The sequence below is a fragment of the Pezoporus wallicus genome, unplaced genomic scaffold, assembly GCF_028554395.1.
Source record: "Pezoporus wallicus isolate ANWC-B61680 ecotype Strahan unplaced genomic scaffold, APGP_CSIRO_Pwel_v1 contig_4816, whole genome shotgun sequence".
NCBI classification, from domain to species: Eukaryota; Metazoa; Chordata; class Aves; order Psittaciformes; family Psittacidae; genus Pezoporus; species Pezoporus wallicus.
In genome coordinates, this window is record NW_026640990.1 from 5,137,114 (window position 1) to 5,161,526 (window position 24,413).

General features: G+C 37.8%; 1 protein-coding gene across 2 annotated transcripts in view; it reads right to left on the reverse strand.

The window, feature by feature from the left end:
* JMJD1C (jumonji domain containing 1C) overlaps nt 1-24,413 on the reverse strand; it is a 164,634-nt gene that overhangs the window by 110,217 nt on the left and 30,004 nt on the right. The gene's annotated exons all lie outside the window — the stretch shown is intronic.

Here is a 24,413-nt window from a genome sequence, read left to right on the forward strand (position 1 = left end):
GTGTCCTCATGTGAAGGGAAGAGGGAACCTGAGCCGAAATCCAAAAGCCATTTGCATTAGCAAACACAAAACTCTAAAACCATCACATTTCACAATTATAATTCAAAATAGTCAACATAATCAATTGGGGTTTTTTTCCAAAAGATGAGAAAATTCAAAGAAAAAAAAAACAGCCAGCATTATTTTAAAAAAAAAAAAGTCACTGCTTGTCACACAAACTGGAGAAGAAGGGAAGATGCTTTGCTACCCTCCTGAATTTCAGCTCTCAGCCACACCCAAGGCAACTTCTGAAACCAGAGTTTCTTCCTCTGTCTCCTTCTGTGACAATGACTTCAGTTGATCACTGTCACAGAAATATTCTTCTAACTTTGGTTAATTTTAAGCCTGAAACATACTTCCTTACCTAGACTCTGTCTCACAATTTCCAAAGGTGTACTACGTAGTGTTTCTTCTCATCTTGTCCTTCTCCCTTCTGTGTATACAACTTAAATCTGGACCAAGACTCTCATTCCTGTATCAAAATTCATCATCCCAGTTTTCACCCTATACTCTTTTTAACCCATATTATTTCCATTCTGTTCCTACACATTCCCTTCCTTTTCCCTACCCTCTTTAAAGCATCAGATTAAGAACTTTATATAACTTTATGCAGTTACTTTCTTCTATGCCAACCCATTATTGCATCTCCACTTACAATTTGTCCAAATAAAAAGGAAGAAAGCACTCAGTCTATCCACTTACTTCACCACTTCCCCCTCCAACCTCCACACACTGCTCACTACTCTAACCACGCCATCATTCACTTGCACACCTGACTCCTTTTCAGCCATACATCTGCCAGCTACTGACACCCAACCTGTCATCATGCACACCTGTTGTCACCAATACCATATTCCCAGCCAACCAGCCTTTCTACCTCTTATCTCACATCTCATCTTAATACACATTTTCTTTCTTCCTGGTCCTAATCACTGGGTCAAGGTAGAGTATGCACCAGTTGTCTGGATTAAATACTGTTCCTTCTTTATTTCTCAAGGGCAGAACTTTTCCTCTGGATTCACCATGCTGACATCTGGAATTTCTGCCATTTGCCTGCTGCCACTCCTCTGACATTTCAATTACCCTGGCTAATTCCAGTCATCCCTGCCTCTGCATCACCTTGCTCATCAATGCAGCTACTTTTTTTACCTTTTCCCTTCGCCCATTTCACTCAATGGAACTATCAAGAAACTACTGCTAGTCTTTGTGGTGGTTTTACAATCTGTCCTATAGGAACAGTTTGTATAAAAATCCTCTCACCTCAACAGTTCATTATTACAGCTATTGCCTGTTATTTTAACAAAGCAAGTAGAAAACAAAACTCAAAACTAAAAATTGTAAATTGACACATTTCATTAAAAAGCACTTTTTAATAATTTCTATAAATTCATTTTAAAATACAAAGTGAAGTTACAGAATAAAAATTTCTCAATGAAAACAGAGTTAATGGTAAATATAGTAATGCTTTAAAGCACTTACAGGAAAGCACATCCTACCTTGAAGTGATAGAGGAGCCAACAAGGAGAGGTGCTTTGCTAGACCCTGTCCTCACCAACGAGAGGCTGGTGGGGAATGTGAAGTTCCAGGGCAGCCTTAACTGCAGTGACTATGAAATGGTGGAGCTTGAGATCATTAGGGCAGCAAGGACGGAGTGCAGCAAGCTCACTGCCCTGGACTTCAGGAGAGCAAACTTCGGCCTCTGCATGTATGTGCTTGGAAGAGTTCCATAGGATAAAGCCCTTGAGGGAAGAGGCACCCAAGAAAGCTATTAAAGGATCACCTCCTCCAGGCTCATGAGTGATGCATCCCAACAAAGAGGATGTCAGACAAAAACACCAGGAGGCAAGGAGCTCCTGGACAAACTCCAACACAAAAAGGAAGCCTACAGACAGTGGAAGCAAGGACAGGAGGCTTGCAAGCAATACAAAGAAATTGTCTGAGCAGCCAGAGATCAGGTTAGGAAAACCCAGTATAATTAAATCTGGCCAGGGATGTCAAGGGAAACAAAAAAAGCTTCTACAACTATGTTGGCGATAAAAGGAAGCCAAGGAAAAATACAGTCTCTCCCTGGAAGGAAACTGGACACCATCTATCTACACCATCAAACACCTGATACTGTCCCACACACTGGGACCCTCCTCCTGCAAATTCCACTCAATTATCCTGGACTGGTCAAATAATTTCATGCTATTATCTGGAAGGACAGCTTATTTGGATAGTCTATAACACGGTGTAAGGCCTCACACAGCGGCAAATAACAAAAAAAAAATTAAAAGAAAGAAAAGGAGGCAGCAAGGGGAATCAGTGAATAAACATTTGGAAAAACACAGATAAACCCAAACTGGAGTTAGCAGTTTAGAAACCACAACACTAGAACATGCTGTATCTTCTGGACACTAGCCAAAACTTGCGGTTATCTGTGATACAATCTAGTGTTTGTGTGCAAGTTTTGCACCCCAAATAAACTGAAATCCGGTGCAATGACAGTGGGAGTTACTGCTGAGCTATCTGCAGAGTCTCCTGGTACTGTATAATTAGATCTTCAACGGAGCAGTTCCAAGAAAAGTGGAGAATAGAGTGTGGCTCAGAGCCAGTCTGCCATTGCCCAGGGCACCATATTCTTCCTCAAGTATGATACACACACAACCTTACTTGGAAATTACTTCTGCCAGCTTCCACCACATTCAGGTTTCAATGCCAAGTCTATTAGCTATCTGCTGGCTTTTCAAAGTTGATTTTTGAAAGGCAGAAACAACACAGACAAAACAGAGCCCAATCCTTCACCCATTCTCTTTTTTTGTTTTTGTTATGTTTTTGTTGTTTTTTTTTTTTGTTAGGAAATACCTAAACCAGGAACATCCACGATGGATTTTTCTAAGGCAACAGCAGAACCTCTGAAGAACACAGGCTTCCTCTTTCTCTGCACACTGACCTACTGCACGGAGAAGAGCAATATCCCAAGCAGCACAGCTTATGAAAGGGAGTAAATAGGGGAGAGGAGAAGGAAAGGAAGCAATCCAGCAACCTACGCCAACAAAATAAAATACAGAGCCAAAGTCAGACCCACTAAGGAGTGCAAAGGCTGAAAATATTTAATCTTTCTTGCTTCACTGATGAAACTCTGTACAGCAAGAAACTCTACAACATTTGCCTCCCTAAGAATGAATGTTGATTTTGAGAGTTTTCAGCCAAATTCTGCTTCCTTGCCTTCTCAGCTATACAGAAGTTTGTGTTCCCAGTGTGGCTGAAATCTTACCACGTATGCATTCACTTGCATAAAAAGGCGAATTCCCACTGGGATGATATTATATTTATAATTGGCATTAATGTGCTAATTTTGTAGCTCTATTTTCCAACAGGAAGCAGCATAAGCTTTAGCATGTTTTTCCAAGTAAAGCAAGACAACAAATTTATTTCCAATGGAGTCTGCCAAACAACTGCAAAAAAATATTGCTGTTTCAAAGCCAAAACAGAACAATAATTGTGAAATTCTCTACATGCAGCACTGTGATCCAGAGTCTTCTAGTCAATTCTACTCCAAATAAATATGCCTGACCAAACAAATTCTGAACCCCTTTAAACGTCACAAAAGCAACGCTGACTTCCAGCACGTTTGACTCAGCGCTGAAAAACACAGTCCAAGCACCATCCACTTTCTTGAAACCACCTGAAGGGGTGGATGCTGTTCTTAACTCTCCCAGCACTACAGTAGGGCAATGTGTTGCCCATGGGCTGGTTAGTACTGAAGACAACTGCAGCATTAACAATCCAAAGGCTGACTTCAAGTTAGGTTTGCCCTGGCAAGAGCTCCAGGCAATACAGCTACAACAAAAAACTTGCATCATTTTAAGGCAAAGTGATCTCTAGTAACAGGGAAATAGAGTGCTGCATAGCATTTATTTACTAAGTTTTTAACCCAAGATGTCAACAAATTTGTATTTAATTGTATATAATTAATAATAAATTGTTAAATTTTAACAGAATACAAATTCTCTCCCTCCTAAGGGAGGAGTGTACAGTTTCCTCCTTAGCACCTAAAGATTGTTAGCAAAATACTTATTTCTAGGAAGAAAAAAAATCAAGCAATCTGCCTTAAGATGTTCTTAATAAGGCAAAGAAAAAACACTTCTACCTTTGTACCATATCAGATAGTTTTTCATCACCACAAATCTGGCTACCGACTTCAGGGTGATTCCCAGAGTACATCCCACTGGGTTTTATACATAACATTTTTAACTTAAAAGAAAGATACAGAGTATTACAATATGTATAATTATAATACATATATACTTTATACACCATTTATAATAGAGTTGAGAACTGAAAACTCCAGTGCTAAAAATTATCTGTGGAATTCAAGTCTTTTAAGTTGTCTAACTAAAGATAGACCTAAAACTCTTAGCATGCGATCAAGCATCAAAAACTAGTTGTCAGAGACAATTTCCCAACCTTGTAAGGGATGGCCAGGTAAATATAAGAATGTAAACCTTGCATGTAATTTAGCAGAAATTTACTTGAAAATACACAAGTATTAAAAAGTGTGTTTTAACAGCAATAAATAAAATCTTTCAAAGAGGGAGGGGAGTTGAAGGGGTGCATTTTGTCTGGTATTTAAAACCCATGGTACCATGATGAGAGGGGAAAAAAAAAAAAATCCTGACACCTCCAACTTATTATAAGTAAGAAAAACAGGAACTATATTACAAGATGTCAGGACAAAATTCCCAAATTAGCAAATTAAAACGCAAGTCCAAGTTAGTTCTTCCCTCCTCATATTCTCCAGTGTTAACTGCAACATGCACTCTTTAATTCTAGGGTATATACATTTTACAGGATATTTAAGAATGGTTTATTCTTGGCCCAGTAAAAAGGGTGTTGGGAATTTCCTGGTTTTGAGAGAAAAATCTACCTTCAGAAAACAAAATCCAAGGAGCCAGGTGAGCAGACAGTGCCTCCCCCTGCTGCCCACAGAGGTGGATGGAGGTGATAAGTCTGGGGATCCCAAACCAAACCACCACCAGCAGCAATGGCAGCTTGAAGTTGCCAGGAAGGTTTCCAGAGTTCTGAACACCACACAGCTGCAGCAGCTTGCTTTGCTTTGGTGGGCTGTTTTAGTGTTGTGTGCAGCTGAAAATTAACACAAAGTACACTAGGGTCCAAAAACTTTTCTATCCACTTATTGTTACGGATGCTATTGCCAAATATCTAACCGGTATAAACTAAAGTTGTAAGTACACAGCAAATGGATCCAATATGAGTGAATTTATAAAAATCTTCCATCATGTTCCAAATATCCTTGCCTTCTCAGTTTTTTACAAATTGTTTCTTTGATGAAAGAGGCATTACCCAGCAGTCAAGTCTTTCTAAATATATCTTAAATCAAATGCAATCAAAGCACAAATTATTATAAAGCAAAACAGCTACACACAGTAAAATTATTACTGTGTTATACAAGTGCTACCCATTTCCACATGGAAAAGTGGTGAAATAGCAACCAAAGACAGCAGCACTGTTTCCTGTTTAATAAAGGACTTGCAATATTGTTCTGTGCTACCAAAATGTCCCCAGTCCTTCACATCAGCATTTCATAGTCACTCTACATTAAAAAGAACTCATAAAAGAATCATCGTACCCTTTCCTTTATATATTGAAATGCTACATACATTTGCATTTTACAAACTCTTCAAGAAAAACAGTACAGAAAAAGAAAATAAAAAAGGCAAGAGTATTTGAAAATATACTGGCATCAGTTCATACAGCCTAAAACCACCCAGAACAGCTGGAATAATGGCAATATAGTGTTCTTAAACTATTAAATTCTTTAGGATTAAAAGATGAGGTTTATTGCCTCCACATATTCTTAAAAATCGCCAGCATTTTTACTGCAAATCAGACATACATATTCATTCCTAAGTATAAAAATTTCACTTAGGATTTGTAGACAAGAGTATTTACTCTTGACAAAGAAACACAAATGTACTGCATAGCTGTTAGCAGGGGTGAGTAGACACCCACAGTGCCACAGTAAGTCTTCAGAAGCCCTGAAAGTGTTCTTGACAAAACTGATAAAAGTTAATGAATTAGACGTTTCCAATTCTTCCACCATTTAAAGAATATAATAGCCTGCCTCAGAGATCCAACAGCTCTGCATTTAACTCTGGAGCACTAGTTTAAAAAAAAGCTGTAGAATCAGATGTTTTACATGAAAGACCACTGAAGGCTCCTTAGAAGATGGGACAAATTAGTAGTGTTCATTATTTTATGCTATTTTAACACTTAAAGAAAAAACATGCAGTTGTTTGGACATCTGTTTTGATTATTTGTAGAGCTTGCAAATAGTAACAAAAATTTAATAGCAAAAAATTTAATTTTCTCTTAAATGGAAAGTCCTGCTATTGTCAGATGAGCTGTGGAAGTCAAAAGGACAGCTCCTCAAAGATTAAAACCCCTTTGACACACTCTACTACCATGAAACATCATACTCATTACTCTTAAATTCTCTCTTTATTCAAAGGAAAATGGAATAAGGCACATTATCCCAGAAGCACTCCTCAGTTATAACCTGGGAAGTTGAAGTGCATGAAAAAAAAAAAAGTGGCTAGTTCATTACATGCAGGGTATTAAGTCTCTTGTTTTAAAACTGCCTGGAAACCTTTTTTTTAGCACAATGGCTCTGGATCTGTCCAGCAGGAGTGGACCGACACTTATTTCTTGTGAACCACTGACAGACCCTGCATAACAGCTGTAACTTCTCTGAAATACAAAGACCAAAGCCCTACAAAACCACTACTCTCTTTACTCTTGTTACTGAGGAAAAAAAAAAACCTGCAGACTCAGGATCACCTGATCTAGATTTATAAAACTATATAAAGGAGCCTGTATCCTTGCTCAAGACACACAGTGACAGACGCACTCAAGCTGAGCCTGTACTTTAAATGCCAACTTGCTCAATACACTTCATACATGGAAGAATAAGGAACAACCATGCCCTCTCAACAGGCTTCTGAATAAGCCAGAGACACACACGTGCTGGAAAACACGTGAAATATATGCCAGGTGCAGGAGGGAACATGACCAGATGTAGCAAATACATGCTTCAATAAACATGAATCATCAAGGTAGCTTCCTTACATCAAGCTTTAAAACATAAAAAACCAAAAAACACAGAGAGGCCTTAAATAATCATTTACTTCAAGCAAAGAGTAGTCTCAAGATACATTACTGGGGAATAAATACAGAAATTATGAACATGTACAGTTTATGGTTAATTTTCAAATCCTAACTGCATTCCCTGAAATTCATGTTTGAGCATTAACAATAAAGCAGCTTTCGCAGAAAAAAATAATACAGAGAAAAATGGTTGAAAACTAAAGAAAAATACCAGTATTATCACAACAGCCTGCTGCAGTCCGCAGCTTGGATTGCTAAGCAACCAGCACATCATATAGAGTACAAAGTAAAATTGCAGGGAAGACGACAAAATAAAAAAGCCTCCTACTTACACGCCTCAATACCATCTCTGAAAAAAATAAAAAAATAAAAAAAAAATTAAAACATGCATGTGTTTCATCCCTCAGTTTAAAATGCGTATTCTAAAGACAAAGCTGAGAAAATACGAATGACACTGAAATGCAAGGGGGAAAAAAAGGACATCTGTCTTGTATGTGATTTAGAGTTTTAAATGAGTGTCTCAAAATATCATACAATAGTTAGGGTTGGAAAGGACCTTAAGATCATCTAGTTCCAACCCCCCCTGCCATGGGCAGGGACACCTCACTCTAGACCATGTCACCCAAGGCTCTGTCCAACCTGGCCTTGAACACCTCCAGGGATGGAGCACTTAACACTCCTTTGGGCAACCTGCTCCAGTGCCTCACCACTCTCATAGTAAAGAACTCGTCTCTGATAAAAAGGTACCCACAGGAGTGCCAAATTTTATTTTAAAACCTATTTCAATAACATATTCATATAAAATATTTGACACACCTATTTTGCAAATTTTTTTTCACAAACTCAGATCTTATCAGCAAAGGCAAGTAACATGCAAACCAGAAATTACATCATGACTGTACTGGACTTAAAGAAACCGAAGTCAAGCAGACCCATTTTAAAAATGTTTTAGATGGCAAAAATATATTAAATTACTCATCCAAAATGAGAAATAGAAATGACTTACTATTTTAAGAATGCACAAACTATTAAATCATTGCAACAGCTAGTTAAAATATACACATACTCAAAAACTTCCCAGTCCTTCAAGACTTGGAAAAAACCAAACATCTTTTGAATTCTCTTTGCCATCACACAACACAGGAAACTTCTTATTTTACCTGAATTTCTAAAAACAGCTGTTCAGAAGCATGTATACTATAGAAAACCTACATACCTAATTTAAAAAGAGCGAATTTTGTATTTGAATCAGACATTTGTGACTTTTGACAAGGAGAACAACAACAAAAAGTTTCTTAAAAATAACCATTTAGCTATTCAGACAGCTAGTTAAAAGCAATTCGCATGTGTATATATGCACTTTTCCAATGTCACACTGAAAAGACCGACATCTTTCATTTAATAAGGAATCATTATTGCTAAATCTCACTTCCAAAAAGATATGCTGTTTTACATCTGTTTATCTCTCATATTTGAAAATCTGACTAAAACAACTGAATGGAGATAAGACCATTTAAAATACTAATAATTTTCTTAAATGTTAATGGCTTTCAGTCAATTTTTACATTTCAATGGCTTGTTTATGAAGATAAAGTTTGTCTAGCAGGTTGTCAGCAGACACACAGCACTACAGGAAGCTGAATTAAAGTGCATACTAAAAGGAGTAGATTACTTCCTAGTTTGAATTTATGATTTGCTATTGTTCCTCATCCCCGGGGCAGGAAACTTCACCCAATCATCTGACAAGGCATAGTTGTAAAGCCACTCATGAGGAAAAAAGGCAACTTCAGTTCTCCTGGGACAGTCCGAACTTAAGGAGACAACCAGGACATAAGCAGGAAGCTATGATGATTACCTGAGTTTTTCTGATTTCTCACTGCAGCTGAATAGCCCTAACCTGAACAACTGCTTGACGGAATCAACAGAAGTGCTAAAAGCACAGGACTTCCTCCATTTCTACCAAGACAGTCCACTTTGTTATCTTCAACAGTCACCTTTCCAAGGTTGTAAGGACTAACCACCCTCCCAGTATCTGAAGGTGGCCTAGATGGATGGCGGACAGGGACTCCTCATCAGGGACTGTAGCAATAGGACAAGGGGCAATAGGTTCACAAACTTAAAAAGGGGAGATTTAGGTTAGACATATGGAAGAAATTCATTACTGTGAGGGTGGTGAGGCACTCTAACAGGCTGCCCAAGGAAGTTGTGAATGCTCCATCCCTGGCAGTGCTCAAGGTCAGGTTGGAGAGAGCCTTGAGCAACCTGGTCTAGGGGAAGGTGGCCCTGCCTATGGCAGCAGGACTGGAACCAGATGATCTTTTATGCACCAAGTGCCTCTCAGCTGCTCTGTGTATCCACATTGTTCTCTGGACAGCAGGCCAAACAAACCAAGAGAGGGCTTACAAACAATTTCCTTTTTGTCAGCTAAAGCCAGGGATAACAAAAAGGCATCAGAAAAGCTTTAGCATAGCAACAGACAACACCAGAAGAAGCTGGTCAGCAGATTCTTTTTGTACCAGAGACATTTTCTCAAGGCCTAGTTACTACAAACAGCAAGAATTCAATCAGATAACCTTTCACAATTTATTGCGGTTTTTTGATCAGCTTATAGGAATCAAGAGAACTATGGAAAAATATTAAAAGAGTAATCAGGAAACCTAGAGAAAAGTTCATCTACCAAAAAGAGACAGTACATCATATTTTTTATAAATAATTATCAACTACAGAATGGTAACTTCTGTGTTCTGACAGAAATGCAACTTTTTCGCTTATAACGAAGATTATCAACCTTAAGCAACCAGCCAATCAAATACATTTCATCAAGAACATGAGAAAATTGTAATAATTATATAAATATATATAAAAAAAGAATCTTCAAAAGCATCAAAACAAGAATCCTGAAAGGCAAAAGAAATTTAGTGAAATATTTATCTACTTCATGGATTATCCACTAAAATGTTGGACAGTATTTTCTAGTTGTTTTTCCTTGTAAGAGGACTAGAATATTTGAGATGGGAAGTTATTTTACCACATCAATTACTTTAAAGCTTTACCTCTTTTCAGAGAAGAGCAGCTCACTGCCTTAACAGTAATCTGCTGTCCTATTTCCTCTACCTAACATTCTACCTATAACCAGTCTGTAAACTATTTCTCCCAGTCCTGCCTAAATCACCTCTAAACAGTATAACAAAAGCAAACAGTTTTTAAGTTCTTCCTAGCTAAAGCATAGAGGTATTTCACTTATGCTGTTGTGTCCAAGTTTTAATTTTGGAAATCTGAATTCTTAAAGCCTTCTCCGTTAGTGTTGCAACTGCATTCAGTGCTATCTTGCAAGCTGAATTATTCCTTTGCTGTTTTAGTCAGAGACCACTTCTTACTATCCCAGCTTTTGGGTTTCTATCTCCTCCTTTGAAACTAAATGTCTGTTTCATTCACATAGTTGATCCTTACCTACTCCTTCATACTGGAGAGTCATTACTCAAAAAGGGATTCTCATATAATCTCTCTGATGTAGCTAGATGCTTGAAGACACCTGCTAACAAACGATTCATAAACAAATCTTACAGAACTCTATTGCTTTCCTGTGGATCAACTGCAGTGTTAGAGAAAAAAAAACTAAAATCTGTGCTCACAGGCTGAAGCTTCAAAGGATTTAAACTTTTCATGTATACATGATCTTCCTTTATTTTTGTGCTTGATACCAAATTGCAAGGCTAGACTTTATAGAGAAGAACTGGGTCATTACAGTTCACAGTACACGAGTGCATAAATGTCAACAAACTGGGATCAAGGTTCATTCTAACACTGAACTGAGGTATCTCCAAGTATTACTAAAGGCCAGAGGAGATTAAGAACCAGGCTGGTGACACATATGAGCAAACAAGACATCAGGAAATACCCAGCCAGGTTCTCAACCTCTTTTCTTTGCCATAATGGCCACTCATTAGCAACATGCACAATTTGGTCCCAACTTAGCCAAACAATTATCTTTACTCAGTGTATTTCAAAAGTCTCCTAATAGTTGCTCCTTTGTGTTAAAAAAGACCCCAGAAAACAAACAAAACCAAAAAAAAACAAACACACAACAAAAACACCCCCATGCTAAACTTTAGACACTGATATTGAATTGGGATTTTCTGCACTCTGTTCACCACAGCATGCAAGTCCCAGTCTCTAGGTGCTTTAGCACCCATACTCTAGAATACTCTAGAACAGGAAGACAATCATTTCAACCCAGTGTTGCTTGCTTTGACCACAAATTCTTTCAGAACTGAGACTATATGTTTACATGATACTAAATGTGATGGAGATCTAGTGACAGTGGTTTTTCACTGAGGTGTTGCAACACAAACCCGCTGCTCTGAACAACTACCCACTTTGTTGTTGCTGCTGCTGCTAAGGATACAGCACAGAAAGGACTGCTGCAAATAAACAGTACTATTGGTGCGTAAAAGCTTCTGGAATACAGGGGTGGAAAGCACTTCAGGTTACAGAAATCATTCACAATACATCCATGAAAACCCTCAACATGTTTGTCTACTAGTGTTTTTCAGAAGATACACTTTCTCTCTCTCATCTAACATTATTTTTCATCCTGCAGCAAAATTACTGAAATATGTGATAAAGGTCATTCAACTTTTGGTATTTTAAGTATTAACGAATATATTTCAGTATCACAACTCTCCAAACTACGGAGAAACATTTATGATTTACACCTTGATTGCATTTAAAAAACAAACAAAAAAAAAACCTTACAGCATACCCTTTTTTTGTTGTGGCGGTGGGTTTTTTTTTTCTTTTTAATTAGAAATTGTCCTACAAGTCTCAAATGTACAACTCTAACAAAGAAATGAAGACAGCGTAATTTTATGCATTTTCTGCTCTCCTAGTAATTTCCTGAAAAGCTCTTTTTAAGGAAGAAGAATAGATCCGTTGATAACACGAAGAGAACAATAGATGCAACAGATAACACAATCAAACCCTTAAGGCTTAAGCCCAGAAGTAAAGACAGAGGAACAAAACCGTGGCAATGAGTATACATCAAAAGCTGCTTAATGAACCACGTGAATAACCTTAATTACTGCATCAGCTATGTGTGGGTAACTTACTAGTGAAAAACTCAGACAGACATTCCCTGTCACAACAGCAAGAATAATATTTTTGAAAGGCATTTTAAAGATTATAACAAATTAAAAGAATGTTTATGCACCATGTTTTTACAGGCTGTAACTATAAAGGATTGTGCCTGGGATTAAGGAAAAAAAAAAAAGTCCTCCTGCAATTCAAAAATGAATGCTGCAGACAATAACAAAGCATTAATTTAGAACTGCAGATAATTTGCTCACCATCTGTGCAAGTCTGAGACACTAAAAAAGTTTGCTGTACGTGTTAGGCAGCTTCTAATTCTAGAAATGATACATATGATAAATGCTTCTAATATGTTGACTCAGACATTTACAAAAGTAATCCTTAAATCCTTTATGGAATTGGACAAATAAAATACTAAGCTTAAAGCACACATGCAAGTACTGGTACTCTTCATCTCCTCCTTTCCCCCCTTTATTTCCCCATTAGCATCTTGCTAATTAAGATCCCCCAATTCAATCACTGCTATAGAAAAAAAACTGCAGAATAAGTTCTCCCAATTTTTTTTTTTGCACTCATTCTGTATTTGCAAGTTTATTTTCTAAAGAGCTCTTTGTAACTGTGATTATCACTTAAACTTAGATAAACTGCATTAATATTTGCAACAGAAACCCACTTGCTTACGTAGATACCTTTTAAAGATTCTGATTAAAATCCACTTCAAGTTTTGTGAATGAGGAAACACCTTGAAAACTAACAAAAAAAAACATGAACTGCAATCGATTGTACACCTACAGGAAGACTTCTGGAAAAAATTCAAGTAACTAAGTAGGGCCTTTATGACATCCAGAGGTAACTCAAGCAATCACAGCCTTCCCTGAGTGAAACTGCATTTGACAAATTTACTGTACTATGATACATCAGTGCAAGAGAAGATACAGCGTACTTACATCATCGCTGTTCCCAATCCCCTTTGGAATGAGCAACAAAATCACTATTTAGGTTTAGGACACAAGTGTTCCCTTCAGGAAAATGAACACACTGTAAGAAGGTATTTTTGACTGAAGGAGTCACCAGCTGCAGAACTCTTAGTAGTGTAAGATCACAGAAGTATTCACTGATAAAGAAGGCAATCTGTTTTCAAAGCTTACCAGGGAATGACAACTGAAGTTTCTACCTTGGTTTACCAAATGCCTTCTGCTTCACTGTATGGACTACTTAAGATCAGGATGCTTTTTCTAACGTCTCATTTCCTTGTAAATTGCATGTATAATATACCTTGTGCTAAAATAAACTTACTGTGAATGAGAAAGGAACAATTCATATTCATATGAAACTTCACTTAGCATCCAAGGCAAAAATATAAGAAGGAGATGTCTGTTTTCTACTGCCAACAAACATTAATACTGCAATAAATTATAAGAATACACAACAAACACTTCTGAAAGTAATGTTCATTACTGGCTTTCTCACAGCTTTTGGTACATTTATTTCACTGTGATACAAATATCCTGCACACTGTAATCTATTAAAAGTACTAAGCATAGCCAAGGCCTGCAATAATGCAACTGTGATATACTTTGAACAACACTGCAACATTGCAAATACATATACCAGTATTTCTGTTCAGTGTATGTGTGAAGGGAAATAAAAAAAAAAAAGGTCAAGTTTTTCTCCCATGCATTTCACTTCCCACAAAACCAGAATGACCAAGATGTTTTATTCCCCGGTCACTGCATGGAAAAAAAGGAGGAGGTCTGAATGCCACAGCTAAAACCTATTCTTAAGTCTCTCTCTTTGGATGGACAAATTCATGGGAATCATAAAAATAAAGAAACATACCTGACAAGTTTCACAGCACTGGAAAAATTAAGTGTTCTTGAGCACTGAGACCAAAGGGCAAAGATTTCCAGGCTTTCTAATGTGTGTGGCTTCTCTTATCACCACATCCCTTCCTTCCTTCCTTCCAAACCTTGATTAAAAAAAACTATGTATTCACAGGATACATTCTGCCTGGGATTCCTCACCAGCAGGACTAGTTGTTCAGCTAAGACTACCCCAAGCTTTTGGTACAGGCTGATTTCTTAACACGTTTTCTGCACCCATGATATCAATTTAAAAAAAAAAATAAATCTCTCCCCAACAAAAGCATATAAGTATGCAAGACACCTAATGCCAAGACAAGATCAACCCTTTTGCAATTATTTTATTTTTAAATTTAAAAACAGAAATAGGCAGCTTAGTCGTGGTATTTTTTCATATTAAACCCATGATCTTTACATACTTTTTCTTCCCACATGCAACACACTGAAAAACAATTGCAGAGCTCTGAGGAAAGCCAGCACCTGCAGGAAAGGGTTTAATCTGGCAACTGCTGGTGTTGTTGAGTTATTCATCACATAAATCTCTTATTAAGACCCGCCTCTTTCCTGTAGTTCTAACCGTTGCAGTTTGAGAAAAACAGACCTCGTTTCATGCTAAACTCCCACCACTAAGCAGCTGAATCTCCTATATTGCTTAGGATACTGTTCGTGAGAGCAGACTTCACATGGAGTCATGCAACATCCTGTTCCAAGCCAAATGCTCCAGATGGGATATGTTTCACTGCTGCCTCCCCCTCCCCAGCCCATTTAAGTTTGTTCTTTTTGTTTGAAAGCATTTATCCCAAATTGATGCTGTAACAGCATGCTAAAACCGATCTTTTGAGAAAAATACAGACAAATCAAAACTTAGTTGAAAACTGTATGTCTTTACTACCAAAAAAAAAAAAAAAATCCATGCCACTTAAATGATCAAAATATTTGTATTAGCTCACCAATTATCAAAACTGAGTATGTAAGAAAACAAATGAGTTGATGCAGCTCTGCACTGCAGGGAAATCTGCCTTGTTTCAGAAAGTTTACTAATAATTTAAAAGCTTAACATTGTCACGCACGTTACTAATCTAATGGAAGTTCTCATCGACGTAACAAGGAAAAAACCGTCTAGTCCGCTGATCATTCTGAATGCTGGCAATTTCTCAAACATCTGCTAAAGGTCAGATTTCCACTGCATGGAACCAATCAATGAAGCTACACAACACTCCCAGCACCATTGGAAGTGCCAAACAAAGACCACTGTTTTACATAAGCAAAGAAACTCAGCCTGAAATCTTTCAAAACACTACCAGCAATGTCTTTGCTCCATCCCCACGCAGTACTCGTCTACCTGGCAATGGTTGTTAAGATTTATTCTAGTTTTGCTTTTTATAGAAGAGCTTCTTAATGCCAACCCATTTTTCTGCATTGTTAAACAGTAGGTAGCCAATACCACACACAGACAAACGTTACAAAGAGGAAAACGAATATAATATTTATTTAAACAAAAGGGGGTTATATTTATGTGTTAATCACCACAAGTTTCAGAAAACTGAATATTCACAGATTCGGTGCTTTTGTTTCAGTAACTTCAAAAAAAAAAAAAAAAATCACCCCTACCAAGTTCTAAAAACCAAGATCTTAGTTTTTAGTGTTAAAAAGCAGCCTGAAATCACAAAATTCTGCCCTAAAATCCTTACTAAGCATTCTCAGAAATATAACCCCAATACCTTAACAAATTAAGGAATTGTTGGCTCCTGCTAAAAACAACATTCTCTATATTTCAACAGCTTATCACACACCATAAAACCAAACACTTTAGCAAGAGCCTACACAATAGAAATAAATGATCGATTCTGATGTTGCTGAAAAGCTGAGCTTGCTCTATTTTTACAGATAAAACATTATTTTATATACGCACAATCTGGTATTGATTTACAAGAAAAGCCTTCTGCACACAGGAGAGAAGGGCCAGTAAAAAAGCAATCTGATGGAATTTCAGGAACCTTTTTTTTTTGTGTATGCCACTCGGCGATTTGCAAACTACAACTTTACGCATGTTTTATAATTTGTTGATGATGTTAAAGAAAATCCATTTTAACTTCAGAGCCACTATGGATAAGAAAAAGGAAGCAGAAGCCAGCAGACATTCCAGTAAGTTCAGCAGAAATATTCTGCTATCCTCCTAACTCAACAGCTAATACAGTAATGGTGTGGTTGTGGGGTGTCCTGAATAAGGCAATATCCAGTTAAAACCCCATGATTATTGCTAGGTAATCACACCACCTCACAGTTGATAGCCTTTTGCTGCAGCCCGCACTGCACAATGCTGCAGTGCTTGAAGCTTTGCTCCCAAATCCAAGCTCTCCTTGCTACCACAGCTACCAAACGGCCTTTCAACTCCAGTGCCCAAGGTGAACCTCAGTCCTCCTTGCAGAGGGAACACTCCCTCAACACATCAGAGTGAAACTACCACATCAGGAACCTGTACTACCTGTGGGTCAGAGAAAGCTATCCTGTGTGAAAAGAGAAGACTGTACAGCAGGCCTCATACATGGGAGAAGGGACCAGCACTTCCTCAGCAAGACCAGACTCAAGAGAAAGTGATGTTTCATGACAGCAATGGCAAAACAACAAAAGCATAAGCTGCTTCTACAAATACCTACCCGAAAGTTTTAACAGCACAATAAAACTTCATATTACCCGCGACACAGAAACGAAGTTACTAAAATGGAATTCAAATTTGTCTCTCAAAGAATAGACCCTTCAGTATTTTTTAATTTATTTTATTAAAGCTGAATAGCAATAGGACTCCATGGTATTTCAAGGAGACAGTTATTTCTCCATACTAGTTCTACTTAATCTTTGAAAAATATCCTTGGCTCCTTTAAGCTATGTTTTTCATGATAGTTTCTTGCCACATCTAGTTGTCAGTGTTTGGGCTGATCCCAGTTTTGTGGGACACTTAGGGGTATGGAGGTTTGTCATACATAAAAAACAAAGCAGCCCCAAATATGCCTGTAAGTACCCAGCTGCCTCCCAACTTCCAGTCATTCAACCATCTCTCCATTCAAAAGAAGCCAAAAAAATGAACAAACATCTCTATGAGATTGTTTAGGGGAGGGTGCAATGACCAATAAAAGTATCTATCATGCTCTATGTTTCTTCCATCAGGTCTGTACAACTTGCCGTTACAAAAAGGTTTCTTCAAAGCATGTTTAGAAGCAGCTTATTTCCCATAAGGGAAGAAGCATAACAACATATGCTTCAATGGCAATTCAATACAAAGATCACAGATCAGTAATATCCTATACCCACGACAGCTTGCAGAATTTGGGTGCATTTATATGCAGACATTGCCAATTGCATTACTGTATCTAAGCAGAGGTTTTATTTAAAACATATATCGTACTCAAGCAGCAGCCTGGCCAGATGGGAATACAGAATATATATGAATCAAAATGACTTACATTAGTACACATCTACACACACAAGTGTGGGAAAGTATTGGCCTGGCACTCCTATTACTTACACTTTTACAGAAGGAAAGACAACGGCATGCTTAGCTCTTAGTACTGAAATGGAACTGTATTATAAACAGTCAGCAGAATTTACTTTTGGAAAAGACACCAAACAGCTTTCCAGTACATGTAGATCCACCTCTACCTTGGAGAGGTTTTAAGCCATTAATGCCAGTTTCCAGAGTTTTTTTTTGATTCCACAGTATTAACCCCACAAAACAACAGTAAGATACCAAGTGCCTGATAAACGTAAACTGCACATGCAGAGTGCACCTACACTACCTTTACTCCTTTAGTGGACAGTTTGGATGTTACCCAAAAAATGATGAAGAGAGATGTTAGAAGTGAATTAGAATATCTGTAAAGACCCAGGTTTATGAGTGCAGGCTAACTGCCAAAGCATTTACTTTGAACTCCATGTAACCGTGGGTACAAGCACTAAAACCCAGCTTAAGAACACCTGCTCCGAACTGCAGTGCACATCCAGAGCCTTGTCAGCGTGCTCTGCTTTACCCTGTGACATGGGTCACACACTGTTCATAGAGAATCCACTGAGAAGCAAATTATTGAAGTCCTGGATAGCAACGTTCAGAAACACACCCAAGTCGCAGTGTCTCCTTCTACTTGTGAACGAACTGTACTATGGAAGTCACAAATTTACTCATTAAGCAGAGGGAAGAAAGGAAAAAAAAAAATGCCCAAATGCTGCCTCCAGAAGAAGCTGTACAATGAATGACTAACCCAAAAAAAAAAAGCACAGGTAGGTCACCTTTAGATAGACACTACCCTAGCTTCAACAGGTTGGGAAAAAGTTCAGTACTGCAACCTAAGATTTAAAGCTTCTCATCCTGCATAACTACAGTTACGCCCTACAGAATTACAGCACTTACTCGCCCAGTACTGAATGTATTTTTTTTTTTAGAAAATTCTTAAAAGTTCACTAGTTCAAAGGATGTAAAATGTTCTTTAAATATGCGCTACCAGAATTGCTCCCCAAATCATCTCCATGTATGTATATTTAAGATTAATATCTTATAGCTTTTTTAGTGAAATGGAGAGGCTGTAAGAAGAAATCTAGATTTAGCAGCAATTTTCTCCCATGGTGCTTCAGAGAATGAAGAGTAATGTTCTCCAGAGAACCTCTCAAAACAATTGCCCTTTTTCCACAACAGCTGCCATTTACTTACACTCTCAGAAGGAGGGATACCATAGGCTGCCTCTCAGCAAAGAATAACTGTTACCTCGCTTTCATCCTTTCTCAAAGTCATCATCTATATCCCTACAGATAGGAAGCCACTTTCTCCCCTGGGGGCAATTGGCTTCATTCCCAGTAGAGAAAACAGAAGGCAAGTAGTGGCCATCTTTGTTCGGGCAGTTGTGGCTTCAATCAAACTGAAAAATGAGAAGCTGCAAGCACAAAGGAGGGAAACACGCTTTTAGGATCTTTTCCCCTAAAAATTTATCTCAGTTCTAAACATCCTAAAAAACTGCTGCAACTGAATTAGCTAGCAAAATGGATACACAGAAGGAGGAAATAGGTATGTATGTGAAGCATGAAAAAAAGGAAATGAGAAAATTGAGGAGTTCACAAAACATCAAGAATGAAAATAAACTGTGGGTCCTGTTGCCCCGAGTCAGTGAGGTGAAGCAGCTGTAAATCTGTCTAAATCACTCTGCATTCTCCAGTTCCTTTGTGGCCCCAGAATGCATAAAACAGCTATCACATGCCAGACACTCTGACCTTCTGAATTGTTAGAAGTCTACTTTATTTAACACAGATTCACTTTTTAGGGATTTTCTTTTGTACGAACTGGGTAAGAACACTGCCTACATGGAGTGTGAAAGATGGGTCAAGCCACAGAAATTGCCAGAAGAGAACTACATACAGGCCGAGTCAAGTTACTAATTCAAAATCAAAAGAAGCATTTTATGACTGGGCAAGAGGGGGAGGGGGAACAGACACACAGACAAAACAATCTTTCAAAGTCTAAAATATGTTATTAATTACACTTACCATAATTAATTGCAAAGTCAGGTAAATGCAGGCTTTTGCAAGACACAGGAAATGCCACTTCCCTTGAAACTTTCTATTAGAAGTTACTATGTAATTGTCTATTTAAAAATGCTATTCTGAAGTTTATGGTTTTACTACTCCAGTTGTTTCAGTGATGGTTACATTCTTCCCCTATCCTAAATTACCAATGAAATTCTCTACCTTAACTCAGCAGTCCTTAAGACTTTGCTGCAATGTATTAGAACTACAAAGTGTGGCAGGTAGGATTATTCTGCTGAATTGACAGCATTACCATTTCCTGACATTTCAGTGCTTCACTTAGAAGCCTTTAATTACATTTTGCACTGGATTAACAAAGAATACAAAACAATATGAACTGACATAAATGATACTCTTAACTAAAGCTGCCAGTATGGTTTTATCTGAGCGACATCAGCAGGTTGCTTCTCAAAATGTTGAAAGAAGTATGAAACTGAAGTGCAAAAAATGTTTCATACCTTCTTCAACATTTTGAGAAGCATGCTAGGCAGCCAGCTAATTCAATGGGTTTTGTTTCATTAAGTATTCTCATATGTAGAATTTGGAACACTCCCCTCCCTTCCCACTTGCAAGCATGTGAATACTCCATTATAAGAAAGTTTAATACAAATATCAAAAATAAATCAATTTGAAAAGCATAGCTGCACCCTAATCCATGAATATACAAATAAGATAAATCTCTGGTTAAACTGTCAGCAGAGACAGCACTGTGTAAAGTTAATTAAGCATGCCATATAACGTAACAATAAGACCAAATAAAATCCTTCACAAGATAAAAAGGAAAAATGGGAAGGAAGAAAAGAAAAAAAAAAAAGAAAACACACCAAAAGCACCAAGGTCCCCAAACTACCAAGGGAACTAAGGGAAAGTCTATACTGCATGTCCTACAGCCAAGCAGAATCCAGAAAGCAGAATATTCATTAGCACTGTTAATGCCAACAGGTACAGCTAAAATTGCCATCATACACACAGTGCCTATTATTTCACTAGAGGTTAAATGGGATTAATGTAACATTGTCTGCTTATGCAGATCAGGAAATTAAATTATCACTCTGCATGGTTCAGACAGTACAAAGAATATACTCTTACAACAGATTCACAAATACAATAAAGCCATGACACATTAGGAAAAGGTTTTATTGTGCCCAAGTTTGCAAATGCCAGATCTCACTACTGCTGTGGCAGCTTTGTCCAACCATAATTCACAGACTTTGCAGGGCCAATTTATAACGACTCATACAGATGACAAGTTACCAATATCCGAGAGATTGAATATGGTTGGCATACACTCTAGCAATGGCTTGAGTATAACTGAAGAACATTAATATCTATGACATTTCTTGAATTACTGTAATTGGTATAATCATTATACCCAATTATACCCACAACCTACTAGTGATCAACTCTAAGAATTAAGAGATCTACCCCTTGTAATGCAATGGCTGAAGGGACTTAGCAGTAATCAAACCCAGATTCTTACAGACTTCTAGATGCAAACTTCCAGATGGCAACAGCTACTCACTTTCACAGTTACATAGGCTCATCCACTCAAGTACTTCATCACCAGAAAACGGAAGGGAAGCACTTAAAAAGTCCCGAGATAGCCTGTTTTTTTTTCATTTTTTAATATGTGAAAGTTTTTGATTCACTGCTGTTCACCCCATATTTGTAAACTATCTCACTGCTTTTATGTTGTGACAATTCCCTCATTCTAGAAAGACAAACATATTCAGGAATGCTTGATAAACAGGTGAGAGTATCACAATCACCCAATCTGACAAGAACACTTGCTTTATTTTACCTCCCAAAATTAGCACCTTTCCATATTTCATTAAGTAACCAGGCAGCATACAATTATTTCTCAGAGTAGCAGCACATAAACTTACTAACCACTGACAACTTAATTCATCTATCAGCTGGCCTGCCAGTACAATTTCACAGAAGAAATGAGCTGAGACAAAATAGCATCATATGGTCAGCTAAATCTGAAAGTGTGGAGGGAAAAAAAAAGAAGAAACAAATCCTAAGAATTAGTATTTCAAGGCTTTTTTTAGGGAGATTGACTCTGATGTTTCAAAGTCCACACTGACAAAATTCTAGCATTCAATACCTAAGAGAAATAAGGGCATGTATGCAAAGAAGGTATACCATACACAGTGATGAAGGGTTTTTGTGGCTTTCATTTCTGCACAGCTCAAGCCCAAGAAGCATTACATATTCCAAGTCATTAAGTCTTACAGAAATCCAATGCAACATTTAAACTTTCCTTCCACCTGCAAGAGAAAGCATCAGAGACCTAACAAAACTAATACTCTACTGGGGGGGGGGGGGGAACTGCAGTAACTTACTAAGTGTTCAGTCTCTTGTTTGTTTATGCTGCTATCATTTCAAAGGTTATTTATTCACAATCTGACAGCTGAGACTTCATGAAGGATGAACAGATTTCACAGCCTGCAGTTCCAATTTGTTATTACATATCCTGAAGTCTCTTGTGATTTTTCAATAGTAAAAACAGAGTTTCTGTAACATTTTCATGCCTATATACCGAAAATCTACAGCAGTGCCATTCTGAGCCATTTTACCTGGGGTGCAGGTATTAAAAAAAACAAGCAAAATACCATGCACACCTTAATTACATTCTCCACATCACATACATAAACTGCTTTAAAGATTAGTCCTTGCTTCAATGTTTATAGTAATTAAAAATGGCTTTATATAGGACACCTACCACCTCACTTACTGCTGTCTTCCTTTTTTTTTAAGGAACTAATTTTTTTCCCAGGAGCAGATGACAAGTGCGTGGTTTTCTACATTCCCAAATAATATACTCTCACCATATTACTCTGAATTCCCTGTGAAGCTGCAAAATTGAGTTCCCTCCCTCCAATCTCTTACTACATCCTGAAGTTTCTTCCCCTCTCACCCTGTGAGCTTACCTCCACAAGACTATCCCACAGCTTTATTCAGCCTGGTCTCCTAGGGATATGACAGCACATGCTTTTGGCTTATGCACATGCATGACTCCTGCACAACAGGTATGTGACCAAACCAAATCATCACCTGCTGAGTTCCCTCTGCCTTTGTATGAAATTGTCAATTTGGACTCCTGTCCACCACTTCAACCATTAGTTTTCATTGAATTCTCTATAAAAAAACCTGTCTCTAGTTATCAGTTTCATGCATTATATATTCACTGAAAATGGCCAAGAGATTCAAGTATCCATGAGAGAAGACAGACAAACAAGACAGAAACATGGAAATATTTAAGCTTTCCCGCCACTGTCCCAATTTTCTTTGCATCTGTCCTAACACCAGGCTGGCAGAAAAAAAGAACACAAACTTGAAATAAACCTAATGAGACAAACTGTTGAAGACCTTTGCCTTTGAAGGCCGCAGGGAGATGTGCCCATCAGTACAGTCCTCCAAAACTGCCAGTAGGAGAAGCTGGTAGAGCTGAAGAAAAAGGGGCACAGAGAGTGCGCCTATATGGTGCAGAAAATCAGAAATTCTTATCTAGCAAGACAAAAGTAAATGAGGTTCTTCAAGGACATGTGGTGGGTTTGTTGTTTTTTGTGTTTTTTTTTTTTTAACTTTCCGAATAGTCTAGAAACTTCCCCATTTCTCTAGTTTTATCATGGAGAGAAGAAGCAGTTGTTTAATTAAATTAGTACACTTAAAGCAGCAACTCCAGACTAAGCACTTTTAAACATTCAGTATCTACTACACCATGTAGTCTCTACTTTAAACCATGCTACAAGTTGAAATGACTGTAAAAACGAGTTGAAAAATTCAGCATAATACACCTAAATTCTTTCTTTTACTATTTAACCATTTTCCATAACAGCGTATCTACAACCTAGCAACTGCCTCCCACTTCAGTTAATGTTTATGGAGCAGGAAAGAGCAGTGCTTCTCTGCATTCTTAGCAAACTCCTGGCCAGACACCCAAATACTTTTAGAGAGCACACCTTTAAAATTATGATTCTGCCAACTGAAAGGGGGGATGGAGAAAACCACCACATTTTCTTCTCCTGAAGTGTGTGGATATGGTTCATATAACTAATCATTTTCAGGGGGATGCCTATAAGCAGCATTAACACAAGAAAATACATTGGAAAAATAGAACCAGAAGCTCCTGGATGGGTGATTGCACTTGGCAGGAGAGGCACAAACTCACTTGAAATACTCTTCTTCAAGACATAATCAAACTACTGTAAAACACCAAAACCTATACAAAGGCATATATGTAAGCAGTATTTAAGAGCAACCCAATCTCTCACAGACTCCCCTAACCAATAAAATTCAAGTAGGACCTTTCAAGCAGGCAAAAGGGCTTTTCAACCAACAGCAACAGTGATCCCACAAAGCAAGAGATACATTAATGTGAGGATGAAATGTTGAGTCAACAGCACTTGGGGGTCAGCTGGAACCAAGAGCCCCCATGGGCTGCACCATCACTGACGTAGTAATAGAGGGATCCAGTCATTTTTAAGTGATCACAGTCAGTTGTGACATACTGTCAAGAAAAAAAGAGGGGGCACAATGAAAGTAATGATTTAAATACTTTCGGGGGGGGGGGGAAGAAAAAAACAACCAAAAGTAGAACAGAACTTGACCATCTGCAGCTACAGCGTCTCTTACAGCCTTTTAGGGAAAAAAAAAAAAAAAAGAAAACAACCCACAAAAAAA